The 13,605-nt window shown below is 44.5% G+C and overlaps 1 long non-coding RNA gene across 1 annotated transcript; it reads left to right on the top strand.

The window, feature by feature from the left end:
* Positions 1-1,001: 1,001 nt before the first annotated feature.
* LOC135376062 (uncharacterized) lies at positions 1,002-4,556 on the top strand. Its single transcript, XR_010417515.1, has 3 exons — positions 1,002-1,320; positions 3,966-4,029; positions 4,106-4,556. It is a non-coding gene; the product is annotated as an uncharacterized LOC135376062 (long non-coding RNA).
* The last annotated feature ends 9,049 nt before the right edge of the window (positions 4,557-13,605 follow it).

Genomic DNA, 13,605 nt, shown 5'->3' on the forward strand with positions numbered 1-13,605 from the left:
TTTAATAGATTAGTTCCTAACTTAGCGAAGACAAATTACCCAAGCAGCACAAAGGACTGCGATTCGGCTGAGAACGTAACGGGAATGATGGGTTCGAGGTGGTCGATATCGCCGTCACGAGCCCAACTGCTTCCCGACTATGTGAGGGGGAAGAATTGAGGGAGAGGGAAACTACATAAAATTATTTCCCGATAGATCCCCGTTCGTGTCCCGGTCAGAATTCTTTCCCGATAGATTCCCGTTTGCGTCCCGGCCAGGATTCTTTCCCGATTGATCCCCGTTAACGTCCCGATCTGCTGTGGTGTACCGGCTAAGTATTTCTTCCCGCTCGTCTCCCGATGTTTATGCAGATTCGGTAACACGTGATCGGATGGTACAGCTTGAGACAAAGTTTCTGAAACGCGGGTATTCTGTATTGGACTTCTCCCAGCCACCTTTGGGGAATGCTTGTTGAACAGAATCCTTGGGAAAAATCTGCTCAAGGATTCTGTTCAACAAGTGTTCCCCTTAGGCCGCAGGGGAGGCGTGGAGAAGTGAAATACAAAACACCCGTGTTTCAGAAACTTTTGTCCCAAGCTGTACGAGACAGTGAAGCATCCCTTCAGGAAGGAATTTGGCTCTCTGGTATGAGGTAACTCTTACAAACATTGGGCTGCAGTTCACTTCATGTGTTGTGTTGTGTTGCATGTGTTGTATGACAGAAAACATGCACACGCAGCACCCTGAACAGAAGTATTAATGGAGCCTCACTGCAAAGCAGGCAAGTACAAGATACTCAGGAAGAGTCGGCCACGCCCGAACGAAACGACCGAATCCCCCGAAACGAAAAACTCACGTGAAACGAAACGAAGAGAGCTTTAGCAAGTCGAACTGATCGGACGAAAACCGCTGCACCGAAACCTGCAAAGACTACGCTGGAGCTCCCTGCACTTGGGCTACCGCGACTGTCATCGCCATCATCTTTGTTTTGGCTGTCATTGCTGGGTGCAAATGGCCGGCGTGTGTGTTGTTAATGTTTCTGTGCTACAAGTTTTGCAAAGTTTGGTTCGGAGGGAGTATGGAACGCCGTTTTGTGGTCAACGTGGCCAGAGTGCCTCAAAAGTACTCCTGCCGCATTCTGGTCACTGTTATAAGTGTGATGCCCTGACACCATCAGCAACTTTTAAGTAGATTCATGGCACATGAGGAACCTGTGATGTACACCATCGCACACAGTCAAGAAAAATGTAGCATTTAACCTTGCTTTCCTTCATTATAACAAAAAAAGGAAAAAAAAGAAAGAAAGAAAGGAAGAACACTAGAGAAAGGGTCGGCAAAACAGTGAGTGTTTTGTTGTTGTTCTTTTTGATTCTATCGATCTCTCACTGTCAGATTGCACTGCCGATCTGTTCACAATCATAACTAACTAATACCTTAGCTTTGGCCAATCTCATGTTGCAATTTTGCTTCAAATACAACATTCAGTGATTCTTATGAAAACAGCAGCATTTCTCGAAAGATCCTGGAACGGCCACAATCTCAAGAGGTAGTACGATTCTACCCGTCGTCATATTTCGTCCGCCAAGCCATTGCGCGGAGATGTTGGGTCCATGCCCATTTCAACACAGGCTCACCCGCACTCGCCCGCGCTCGCGCGTCGTCGCTGGTCTTCCATTCCACCAGCCAGCGCTGCCTGTCGCGCATGCGCTGTTCTTTTTGGGTTCGCTTTGGCTGCTGTAACGGGCGTTTCTCGTCGCCGCGTGTAGTTCGCGTAATTGCGAGCGTTCCAGCCAGTGGAGTGCAGCTGTAGCTTCCACAGTTTCGCCACGAAAACCACCAACACCCCCCTTGACCACGTGATCATCAGTAACGAATCACGACAAAGTAGCCGAAAAACGGCGCCAAAAAGCGCGCGCTGGCTGATTGAACTGCGCATGTGCGCTGCGTGCCCTTTCCACACCCTCTCACTCGAATTATCTCCCCTCCCTCCCTGTTCCGAGCGCTTCGCCAGGCCATCTGCTAATATTATCGGGAAGCAGAAAATGAAAATTCAGAAGACGAAGGAATTCACATGTACAAATTTATTGACACCGTAAACATATAAACAAGAAGCAACATTTGAATGCAAGTAAATCTACACGATTATTACAGAATACTGCAGAATAAATAAAGAATAAATAGTGCCGAGCGACAGAAAGCGTGACTATCATATTATACAATCCTTAAGGGAACCTTTTCGGTTTGGAGAAAGTAGATATTATTATACACATATATAGCACGTGATGAGTCGCAGAAGCCATCCGCTTCATCCCAGCACAACTGTCGAATTTTTTGGTGACAGGGGCCACATGCTCGCGGATCGCAGGGCCACGAACAGCTGTCGGTGTCCGAATGAAAAAAAAAAAAAAAAGGAACCTGTTAACGATATGGTAAACCCGAGCACAGGCAACGTTAATTGGCTGAATACGCTCTGTAAGACATGCTATCGTTACGCGCCTAATGTCGACTAATGACAAAATTCGAGGATCCCTGCGTACGCGATGCACGCTGTTTTCCTTTTCATGCACACCAGTGTACTAAACATCAGACACATTCAAATAGCGGAACAAAACGCAACAAGTAACGCCACGCAGAATCATCAACCAGATCATGACTGATAACCGTCAGAAAGTGATGTAATACATGACAAGGCGTACCTCCATGCACACAGTTAGGCGACAGTATTAAAAGTCTGATCACTGACATGCATCATACGTTTGTCTGCTTACCTTTCATTCAGGCGTTCGTCCATGGCTCGAACATCTTCGAAATCCACGAAACGAAATCACCGTCTGCTCACATACGTAGACGCCAGCTACACAACGGTCAGACGGGTCGGCGCCTCGGAGAAACGAACGCGGGCGAATCCACCGGTTAAATGAGCCTCAGCCAATCATGGTCGAGAAAGGTCACGTGGGGGACCGGAGCCAATGAAAAGTAAATAGCCGGAATTTGGCGGGAAATGCCAGCGGCGACACTATTGTCGCGGCGGCGAAACCCGCCTACTGTGCCTCCTCTGGTTCCAGCAAGTCTAAAGCGTTTTAGAGGCTTTGTATTGTTGTTCTCACCTGATGCTGTCGTTCTTGCAACCCGTCTGATATTGCAACTGTCTGTAACTGGAAGCGTTTCTTCTAACCGCGAGCAGACCAGTCGGTCTCGTTTGACATGTGAAAGAGTGAAGACGCTGCCTTGCATGCATGGAGGTAAGAAACTAAGGAGATGCCCTAAGCGCCTCTCCCAATGCAAGCGGGCGTGCTGTGACCCGCGCATGGCATTGTGGTTAGTTGCCCACACACGTGACCCATAAACGTCACGGCAAGACGTCATAAAACATGGCGTCCTCCATGTCCGCGGCGTATCTTACCTGAATACAGAGACAAGCTGAATAACTTGTTTCCGCTTTCATAACATCTTTGGAGTTTGAAGTTATCGTACTCGTTGAAACACAAAATTGACAAGCTCTGTGTGGAAGCAATGGATCACTGAATCGCTAGAAGACGTACGTACGTCATCGTGACATTGCCTGTCTTCTCTTCTGTTTTGCGCAACTTTTGCTGTTATTTATCACGCGGCAAATGTTGAAACACCACATAAACTTCAAAGTATTGTGCAAATGGACTCCTCGAAGGTAAGAGGTTTGCTGAAGATGAGGTTTGCTAAACTTCCAAGCCTCCGCGCAGACCGCCATAACACCGAAACATGTGGGGATCACGTGACCGGGCAACTAGATGGGCGTGGTATTGCAGGGAGCGACCGCTAGAGGGGTCCCACGGCCCTCCGATCTTATAGCCCTCTCCTTAGTTTCTTACCTCCATGCTTGCATGTGAAGCCATATCGTTCTTCGCCTTGAGGATTCTTGCCGTTTCAGGTGTGTAATTAATATAACTGTGAAGTTATATGTTCGACTGCGCCATGCATTCTCATTGTCCGTTTTACTCTATTTGCAGGGATCTGCACAACGACAGGGAGATAGAACGCCAAGTGAAGTCGACTGTATGCTTTGTGCAGACGGTATGTCATATGTCTCTACACTGCTCTACATATAGGTGTCCTGCCATCGTATTTTCTGGAACGATATTTCTTGCAGGTTCAGCGTGTATGACGCAGCGGCCTCCAGCAAGAGAAACTCAAGCACCGTGTTCAAATGCGGTGGGGACTCTTGCTCGACATGACAACGCTTAGAAGTGCTTTTTCGGAAGAAGGACAAGTTGAACCGGAAATGAGGACCTAGGTGTGCTCTTTTGCGTTGTTGTTCACCGTTCGATCATCACCAATTTTTGTGCCCACGTGAGTTCAACGCTCAGGTATGTTGATGATAAATGGATATACCTTAAAAGGTACGTACTCCGGAGTGGTGAATTGTTGTGGTGAAGTGATTTGTTGCTGCTATCTCCTGTTTCGTGAGGGTTCTTGTCGGTACTCATATACCGCAGGCATGAGGGGCTTTCTTTGCAGAACATTTCAGTAAACCAAGACTGCAGCATTTTCAAGATTGCCATAACCAGCATCAATGCAGCTCTCATGTCAACATCAGCATCAAGACACCTCTGATGTTAGCATCAGCCAGGGCAGCTTTGATGTTAACATCATCATCAGAGCAGCTGTGATGTTAACATCAGATCTGATGTGATTTGGGACACTGTCTTGATGCTAACATCAGAGCAGCTCTGATGTTAGCATCAAGACAGTGTCCCAAATCACATCAGACCAGATGTCGCTTTTTTTTTTTTCAATAGATATGCTTCTCCTTGATCATGTATTTTTTTTTTTTTTTGCTTATTGACGCTTTTGTGAAGGAACACTGGATATGTGCACACCATTGACTGTCAGCTCTAGTCCCGGTCAGCTGTCATTTTTTACAGTTTTCGTTGTAGTAATTGCTAGTCATTTGTACCAAAGGCGCTGGATGTGAACTATTTTCTCTTTCCTGGACTTGCATTTCTCCCAGTCGTTGGCTTTGTCATTTTTTCATAATTTAAATTTTCTCTTGGTAACTCTTGAGTTTCGTAATCCCTACGCTGTGCATTTTACCATTTTTGATAAAGCTCATTCCACATACCGTGTACAGACTATTTTGTGCTGACGTGCAGCAATTGTTCCGTTACGTCTAATGTTACATGCCATTCATTTTTGTGTCTGGGCAGTACTGAAGCGTGAGCAGATAGGCAGACTGCCTATTACTGCATAACTTTGTTTTCTTTGAGACACCACCACTTGTGCAGGCAGACCGCCTCTTGCTGTATACTTTTTATTTCTTTTGAGACACCGTTGACGTGCCAGTGGTTACGCAGGCAGGCTGCATGTTACTGTATACCATTTCCCCCCATGCAGCAATTTTACCGTTACATCTAATATTAATGCTACAAGCCGTTCATTTCTTCCTGGGCCACTACCGAAGTGCAAGTGGTTAGGCAGACTGCCTACTACTGTATACCTTTTTTGTTTCCTTTCAGAGACCACCTCTTACTGTGTACGTTCCCCCCCCCCCTTTTGAGACACCATTGAAGGGCCAGTGGTTACGCAGGCAGGCTGGATATTACGGTAGACCATTTCCACCCTTTTCTTTTCAGGCTACATTGCCAATGACAGTAGGTATGCGGACAGGCTGCATATTTCTGTATACCCCTCTTTTTTGTTTTTCATTTCAGACACAATTGGCATGCATTGGGTGATGCAGGCAGACTGCTTAGTATGCACTCGACGTTTAGTCTATTGAGGTGCTACAAGTGTTGTGTCAGTCTATTTCCTCTCCGAAAATAAAATGTTGCGCTCTACACACACTGTTTACACTCGAAATTATTGTAATTATTAAAAATAAGCATATCAATGCTAAAATATGCATGGGAGAGGTAAATATGCATGTGGGGAGCCCCTGCCAGCATTATCGGGGATCCGTCGGGGACCTGCTGGGACCGAATACTTGCTGCCGATGTCGGTCCTTAATCATCCCGGTGTTGCAGACTGGAGGAAGGACCGGTATCGGCTGGTGGCATGCCCCCGACTTTGTAGGATTCTTTCCCGATGCTGGACCGGCTTCGCCCCGGTCCCTTGTGCTGCTTGGGTACATTGTTCCAGCCTCAGAACATCAGTTCTGTCATGTACATTGTTTTTCATCCACCACAGAAGAAACTAACGATAGATTCATTTGCCGTTGCATTCTGATTGCTCATTCTTCCTAGAGTGTCAGATATTAAGCTTCTGGGTGTGATCCTCAATGAGAGCTTCAATTGGCATAGTCATGTTCAGCACTTGAAAAGTAAAATGACTGCATCATTATATGCCTTGTCAAAAATCAGGTTCCTTCCTGTTCCAATGATGTTGAAAGTCTATCACACCTTAGTTCACTCGCACCTAATTGTGCAGCTGAAGTGTACGGTCTTTGTTACTGATTATAAAGCTAGCACCACGAACAATACTTAGAATTGCAGCAGCTAATTCCATCATTTTTCCTTTCTCGTTCCTATTAGTTACAAAATACAAAGTTAATTTAATGACATATAGTTTAATCTGCACTGCTGACATGCCGCACATCACTATAATATTGTTTTCCCATATCTGCTACGACGGGATCTCTCTACTTCCGTCTATCCCCACCACACGCAAAATATGGAACACACTCACTGTATTACACTGGCCCAGACTTATGGAATAGATTGCCATATTTCATATACGCCAGATCAATAACTATTTTCTGTTCAAGAGGAAAGTTAATGTATTTCCTTGCGTGCATGTAAAACCCTGTTGTATGATTGTCCTTGAGTTCACCGATTACTTTTTGCATTTTTGTAATTTTGTGGATTAGTGCATCCGTTCGCCACTTATTTAATTTAACTGAACGCGGGGATCTAACTGAAGTGATAAAAAATTCGAACTGGCGACGTACTCGCAGGTGGATTGTGGGGCTTCCGGCAATTACCTTCTGGAAACTTTTTGCCGCCATTTAGCAAGGCTTTCGACAATTTCTAATTGAGGGAAATTTATTTTTTCCGATTGAACTTTGAAAATATCCAAGCGAACCTATGTGCGTCTAGAGGAGGAAGTGTCTCACCTTTTGTTTTGCCTTCTTTGTGATAAGAGGTTGTCACCAGCATCAAGGTCAAAGCGGGGGAAAGAAAGGTGGTGGCAACACTTCCTGCTCTCTCCGCACCTTCCGTGCGCTTTTCTTTTTGGCAATCCAGCAGGCGGGGCTAAATCATAATTCTTCCTAATTTTTTTGACTATTTCTGTTGCTATACTGTGCACAGTTTTTGTTGGTGGGCCTGTGGTTATCCGTGATTGACTTTATATTTCTGGCAATTTTCAAAGTTTAATAAAAAAATTCATTGTTCATTCAGGCTGGACCATTACAATGGTCCAACCTCAGAACAAATACTTTAATGGGACAAACACAATACAAACACAAACAAAGGGACAACAAACGGGAAAATAAAGGGACAAACACGATAGCGTAGCCAGAAATATATTTCGGGAGAGGTTCGGTGGGAACATTACATAGGGATGAGGATTTCACTCTCGTTTCCCTCTCCGAAATGCACTGCCAAAGGTACGGTTTCAGGAGGGGTTTGAACCCCCCCCCCCCTCTGTCTAGGCCACTGGACAAACACAACAACAAGCCTCAAGGTGCCTGGGGGACCAGTCACCTTAGGCTTGTGTTGTGTTTTTTTCTTTATATGTCCCAGGCTCAAAACAACCCATAACTGAATTTTGAGTTTGAGAATGTACTCCCCAAAGCAATTTCCCTGAAAAACAGAAAAAAAAAGAAAAATGTTGAGTGTGGTATGAGCTGTCCTGGTGTGAGGTGAGTTTATGAGTTATCTGATATGAGTTGTCTTTGTGTGAGCTTTTTAGCTGTCCCAAGGCTACGATAGTAAGTGACGAATGAGAACGCATGGGGAAATGTTGAGAGAGAGAAAAACTCACATCGCGAAATGGAGTTGCCTCAGGGCAGGAACCGACGATATTTCGAACAGCGAACAGTCCCTGTTCGAAATATCGGCGGCTCCATTCCTGAGGCAACTCCCTTCGTACTTCTCTACCAGTTCGCTGGATTTCTACTCGTTCACATCGCGAAAGAAGGACATATTCCATTAATCGCACGAAAGCCTCTGTTGTTTGAGGCACGAGCAGGTGCAATGTCAATTAAATCCCAATATATGAGAAATTTCAAGAACGTGTCAATACAATCTACGACTGGCGCAGGGGAGAGACAACCGAACGTGTGATCCTACACTGCAAAGGTCTTGAGCCGGAGTTGTCGCCATATTTTCCACGGTCCTGACCATTGTGCCTTATGAATTTACACGCTCCCTCTCGCCCACTTAGGCAGTGGTACCCAGAATCCCGTCCCTGCTGCGCAAGGTCAGAAGATACAGGATACCACAGTGTAATTTTATGTTTCTTGAGAAAATATTGCATAATCTCACCAAATTTTAGGTTTTTTAGGGAGGTGTAGCGCGGGTACGGATAAATCGCTGCCCTTTGGTATCATCCTGTCTTCCACAATGACCAATAATATGACCAAACCAATGATGACCAAACGTAGACACAGAATGTTCATGGGACGTGGTGGACGGTATATCATATCACATGATTACTGTTGTTACAATGACTGTTAACGACAAAGTTGGACGTGATAGGCAGTACAGATATATGTTGCTGACTATGATAATGCAGATGGTACAGCAATACTAGATCATCTTAATGATCTTTATAACAATATTACTGGCTTGGAAAGGTCGAGGTCACTTGATGAGATGTGGAATTCTTTCAAGAATAACATTAATTTCTGTATTAGTAAGTTTATCCAACTGAAGCGGAAAAGGACACATCGCCAGAAGCCATGGATAACACGAGATGTTCTTCACAAAAAAAAGAAAAAAAAAGAACGGAAAGTTAACCGACTAAGAGAAAAGGGAAATATGAGGGATCTGGTATCGAAGATTCGTAAAGAGATAAAGGGCTGACTTGTGGCTGGCCAGGAAAAAAAAAATTTCGAGCATACATTAGTCGAGTTCATGCGCAATGCGCCACAGAAATTCTGGCGATACATTGCACCAAATAAGGAGGATTCCACATCATCACAAGAATTAACTGCGGAACTATTTAATGAATATTTTGCCTCTGTATTCTCTGCTGATGACGCTCGACGTCCGCCTTACTGCAATTACTCAGGCATATCCTCTCCTCCTGACCTCAAAATATCTGAGGCGGGCGTTCTGAATTTACTGCTGCAACTAGACGCCAAAAAGTCACCAGGGCCCGATAACATTAGCCATGCTTTTTTAAGGCGCTACGCATTACATGTAGCACAGCTATTGGTTATATTATTCCAGAAGTCACACGAGACGGGAAACTGGCAAAAGTCATACCAGTCTACAAGTCTGGAAATAAGTCAGAGTATTGCAATTATTGACCGATTTCCTTAACGTCCGCATGCTACATACAACATATTACTTACCAAGAAAATTGTGGAACATTTGCTACGCACAAATGATGGAATTTCTTGAATCCAATAAAATATTAAGCAATGATCAGTTCGGGTTCAGAAGAGGTTCATCAACGTCACTGCAATTAATCGAGGCTATACATGATTGGACGTCATGACTCAACAGCAGAAAGCAGTTTGACGTGATATTTATTGATCTTGCCAAGGCATTCGACAAGGTGTATGTCGCACCCCAAACTAATATACAGAAGGTCGAAAATGTGTTGAAAAATCCAAAGTTAACTTCGTGGGTTACGGAATATCTTAGTTGCAGGCAACAATACATTTCACTAACGCTTCCACAAGGGCTGTCTCATCGGGCGTTCCTCAGGGCACGGTTCTGGGACCGCTATTCTTTATTCTCTACATAAACGATTTGGTTGAATCTATACCATGCAGGATTAAGCTCTTTGCCGACGACTGTATACTGTAAGTCGATATCAACTATGGATGATCAGAGTCTTCTGAATACAGCCTTGAATGAAATATTGAATTGGTGTCAACAGTGGCAAATGTGCGTTAACCCAAAAAAGTCAGTTGTGATGTCCTTAACTTTGAAAAAAGACGTAACGAACTTCGAATACATTTTAGGTGCTGTCCCATTAAAACGTGTCGGTCATCATAAATACTTGGGGGTAATTATGGACAGTAAACTTTAGTGGCATCAACATATTACTTACATCAAGGGAAGGCACTAGGAAAGCTGAATATGATCCTATGCACTTTAAAATTCGCTCCAGTAACGTTAAATTGCTTACATTACTGTGATAAGGCCAATCTTGGAACATTGCTCGGTTGCATGGTACCTCGAAGAAGTGTCGAAGAAAAAGAATATTGAGATGGTAGAAAGACGGGCAATTAGATTTATTTATAACAAGTATGGTAGGCATGAGTCACCTACCCAACTTCTGAGGGATGCAAATCTCACCCCTATAGCGATTAGAGTTAAAAGACAATGCTTAAAAACGCTGTGGCTCATTATAAATAATAAGCTATATATAATGCAGGGGTACTTCACTTTTATTGAAAACCAAAAGTCCCGCCGATGGCACAGAAATTATATACGTGGACTATCCTGCAGAACCAATGTCCACAAAAACTATTTTTTCCCACTAACAATTTCCTACTGGAATTCTCTCCCAAAGAATATAACTGAATGTGGCACCTTGTCCGACTTCTTAGGTAAAATAAACGAAATAGTCCAATAATATATGTAACTTATATCCTGTCTTTTTTGTTTGTGTGTTTTTCATGTTCGCTGTAAGGATTATTTTGGTGATATTGCATGAGTCCAGTGTAATACACTTTGGCTTATTAATCCATACGTTGTAATTCTGTATGCTTTGTTGTGCGAGTTTCTCTTGTACGCTCCGTTTGTTCCACTCCTACGACAGTACCCCAGGGTGCTAGTATTATTAAATAAATAAATATAAACTAAGCCTATTGTACTGCTTACTCTTATCGATGAATAATCTATCTGAATCTGACTCTGATGTACTATATGCCCCGTACAGCTCACACTGCAGTACTATTTGTTCAGCACCTAATACGTAATTCGCCTAGTTTGTACATGGTTTCTCCCCTGGCTGCCTTGTCCTGCTCTTCACGTATGTCAGTGCACCACCACAAAGACATGAGGGCTGTTGTGAGCACCTTACCAAAAATAAAATTATTTCTTGGAATAAAGCGAAGGAGGCCAGTCGTACAGGAAGAAATGTTGTGGGGATACACTGTCTTCTTTCGGCAAGCTCCTTCATTCGGCACTTACCATGTCAAGTCGAAATGTTTGCACAATGGGGGTCCAGATATGTGGAACCCAGCAGCACCAGACGTAAACAATGTCATTTGTGAAAATGTCCAGTCTAAGTTGCACAAAATTAAATTAAATTCAGTTTATTGACTTCAAAAATCCCCTTGGAACAAGTTACATATGGCAGGAGCAAGCCATCTGCAGGGAGATAAAGTACAAAAAAGATGAGAAGTGAAAATGGGAGTACATATAGTAGACTTCTAAAGAGACAGACAAGCAATGGTAAGGCACACTAGATACAAGACATCACACACGTAAAGACAGAACTTGTGGACTAAGTGGCCTAGGTGATTATGCAGAAAACGGAAATAGCGACAACTCGTATGAAATTGTGAAATATAGAGGGGACAGTTGAGGTTCGGCAACTGAATGGGAAGCTATTCCGCTCTGTGAATGCTTCAGGAAAAATGACTGCATCAATGGACAAACTGAAGAAACTAGTGTGCTACCTGGACATCGAAGTTGTACCTGAGACATTAGGGCACAATATTGCCTTGGCCATAGATACACTATTAGCAGTGTGTCAGGTTCTGATAACGGAGGGCACCCCCCAAGGTGTACCCGAAATGAAGTGCCGCTTGCTCCGTGCTGCAAAAAAGAAATGGAAAAGCAATTCAGTTACAGAAAAGCCCATCAAAGCAAAGGAAGAGGAAAGCACAGCATAGATGCACAAGAGCAAAAAGAACTGCAAAAAGCAATGGAAATTGGCATGCCCTCATCAAGGGAAAAAGAGGTTCACTTCCTGACAGAAGAGACAAAACATCCGTCCCCACCCACACCCTGGCAATGGGGATGCCTGACATTCAGAGAAACAGGAAATCCAGGGTGGCGAAGCCCGAAAGCTGCGAGCCTGCCCTTCCCTTACCTATCTGCCTTACATATGCAAGGAGAGGTAGTGATGTTGTACTTGCATTTGGAAACCCCTCAAACATATTTATAAGGCTCGTTGATCTCAGGTCCCTTGACACTACAATCGACAGGTAAAGAAGCCGAGCTATGTGCGTCTGGCCAGTCATTTCAGAAGGGCCACCTCTTCGACACAATAACTGGGGCATTTTTAACGCAGCTCAGCGTAAGGTTTGACAAGGTTGCAAGTACTTATGCCTACTTGATGCCTCTGTCCAGAGGTGATAATGTGGCACATTTACCCGCAGAAGAACTGCTTGTCACCAAGTCCGTGGACGTCAGAAACACACTTTTCATCCCATATTACAAACGAGACAAGCAACTGGCAATGTTTGTTGCCCTCAGTGACACGGATTCAGTCCTGCTTTACGATCTCTTAACTGATTTTCTCAAGCACCTCTCCCTGGGAGGTCAGTGGAGTCCTCAAATAGTGCAACAGTGGTTCCATAGCGAAGAAGAGAGTGGTGGAGTCATTGTGTGCTGGTTTGCACTAGCAGGTGGCTTCAGGCTAGTAAGGACAGGGACAAGGTCCATGTGACATAAGAAAAATGCGCCACCACATCTTTGAGAGCATTGTCAGTGGGTATTTGAATCGCAGCTACAGGGCAGATGAAGAGTGCTTCGGCTCTGAGAACAGAGAAGGTCACCGCAAGCAGATGCAGCGTGATACCTGCATGCAGTACCACTGTGATTGCGTACGAGTAAAATATGTAACCGTGCTAAAACGTGACACAAGGCTCCAGTGCTGAGTGAATCGTTGCATATCTGGCGACAGGGACACTGATGTTGCCAGACTACGGGAGCAGAATGAAACACGAAGTATTTTCTGAAGCAGGCTTGAAAAAACTTTCTTGTTGATCTCCTTCATTGAAAGTAACTGCACATCAATCACATGCAGCATCACTTGCACACGGAAGTCCGTGCACTAGGTGCACATGGTTGGGCGCAGCAAGAGTTGGGCCCAGCAAGAGTTGGGCCCTGGGTACCACGGGCCCCTGAAGAGGCCCAGGATGCGAGCTCCCTTCCTTCAAAGATGACTCCCCTATCTCGCCATCCCTGCTTCCATGTAACCACTGACACAGGCATGGATGACGCTGATAGAAACAAATGAAATACGGCAATCCTGCTGTGCAGTGTTCCAGAAATACTACAATAGCACAATACAACACAGTAAAGATCAGGGAACATTCTGGCAGTCCAGAACGTCAATACATCACTAATGGCATGACAGAACACTGCACAAGTGCTGAGGAAATGAGCCGAGTACAGTACTCCCCCCCCTCCCCAGGAACAAAATAAAGAAAGAAATTTGAGCCTAATCATAGTGAGGTAGTGGTCATCAGTTCGGACAGCAGTGAGGCAAGTGTCGCTAAAAGCCAGCTTGTGT

The sequence above is a fragment of the Ornithodoros turicata genome, unplaced genomic scaffold (assembly GCF_037126465.1).
Source record: "Ornithodoros turicata isolate Travis unplaced genomic scaffold, ASM3712646v1 ctg00001007.1, whole genome shotgun sequence".
In the NCBI taxonomy this organism is placed as follows: domain Eukaryota; kingdom Metazoa; phylum Arthropoda; class Arachnida; order Ixodida; family Argasidae; genus Ornithodoros; species Ornithodoros turicata.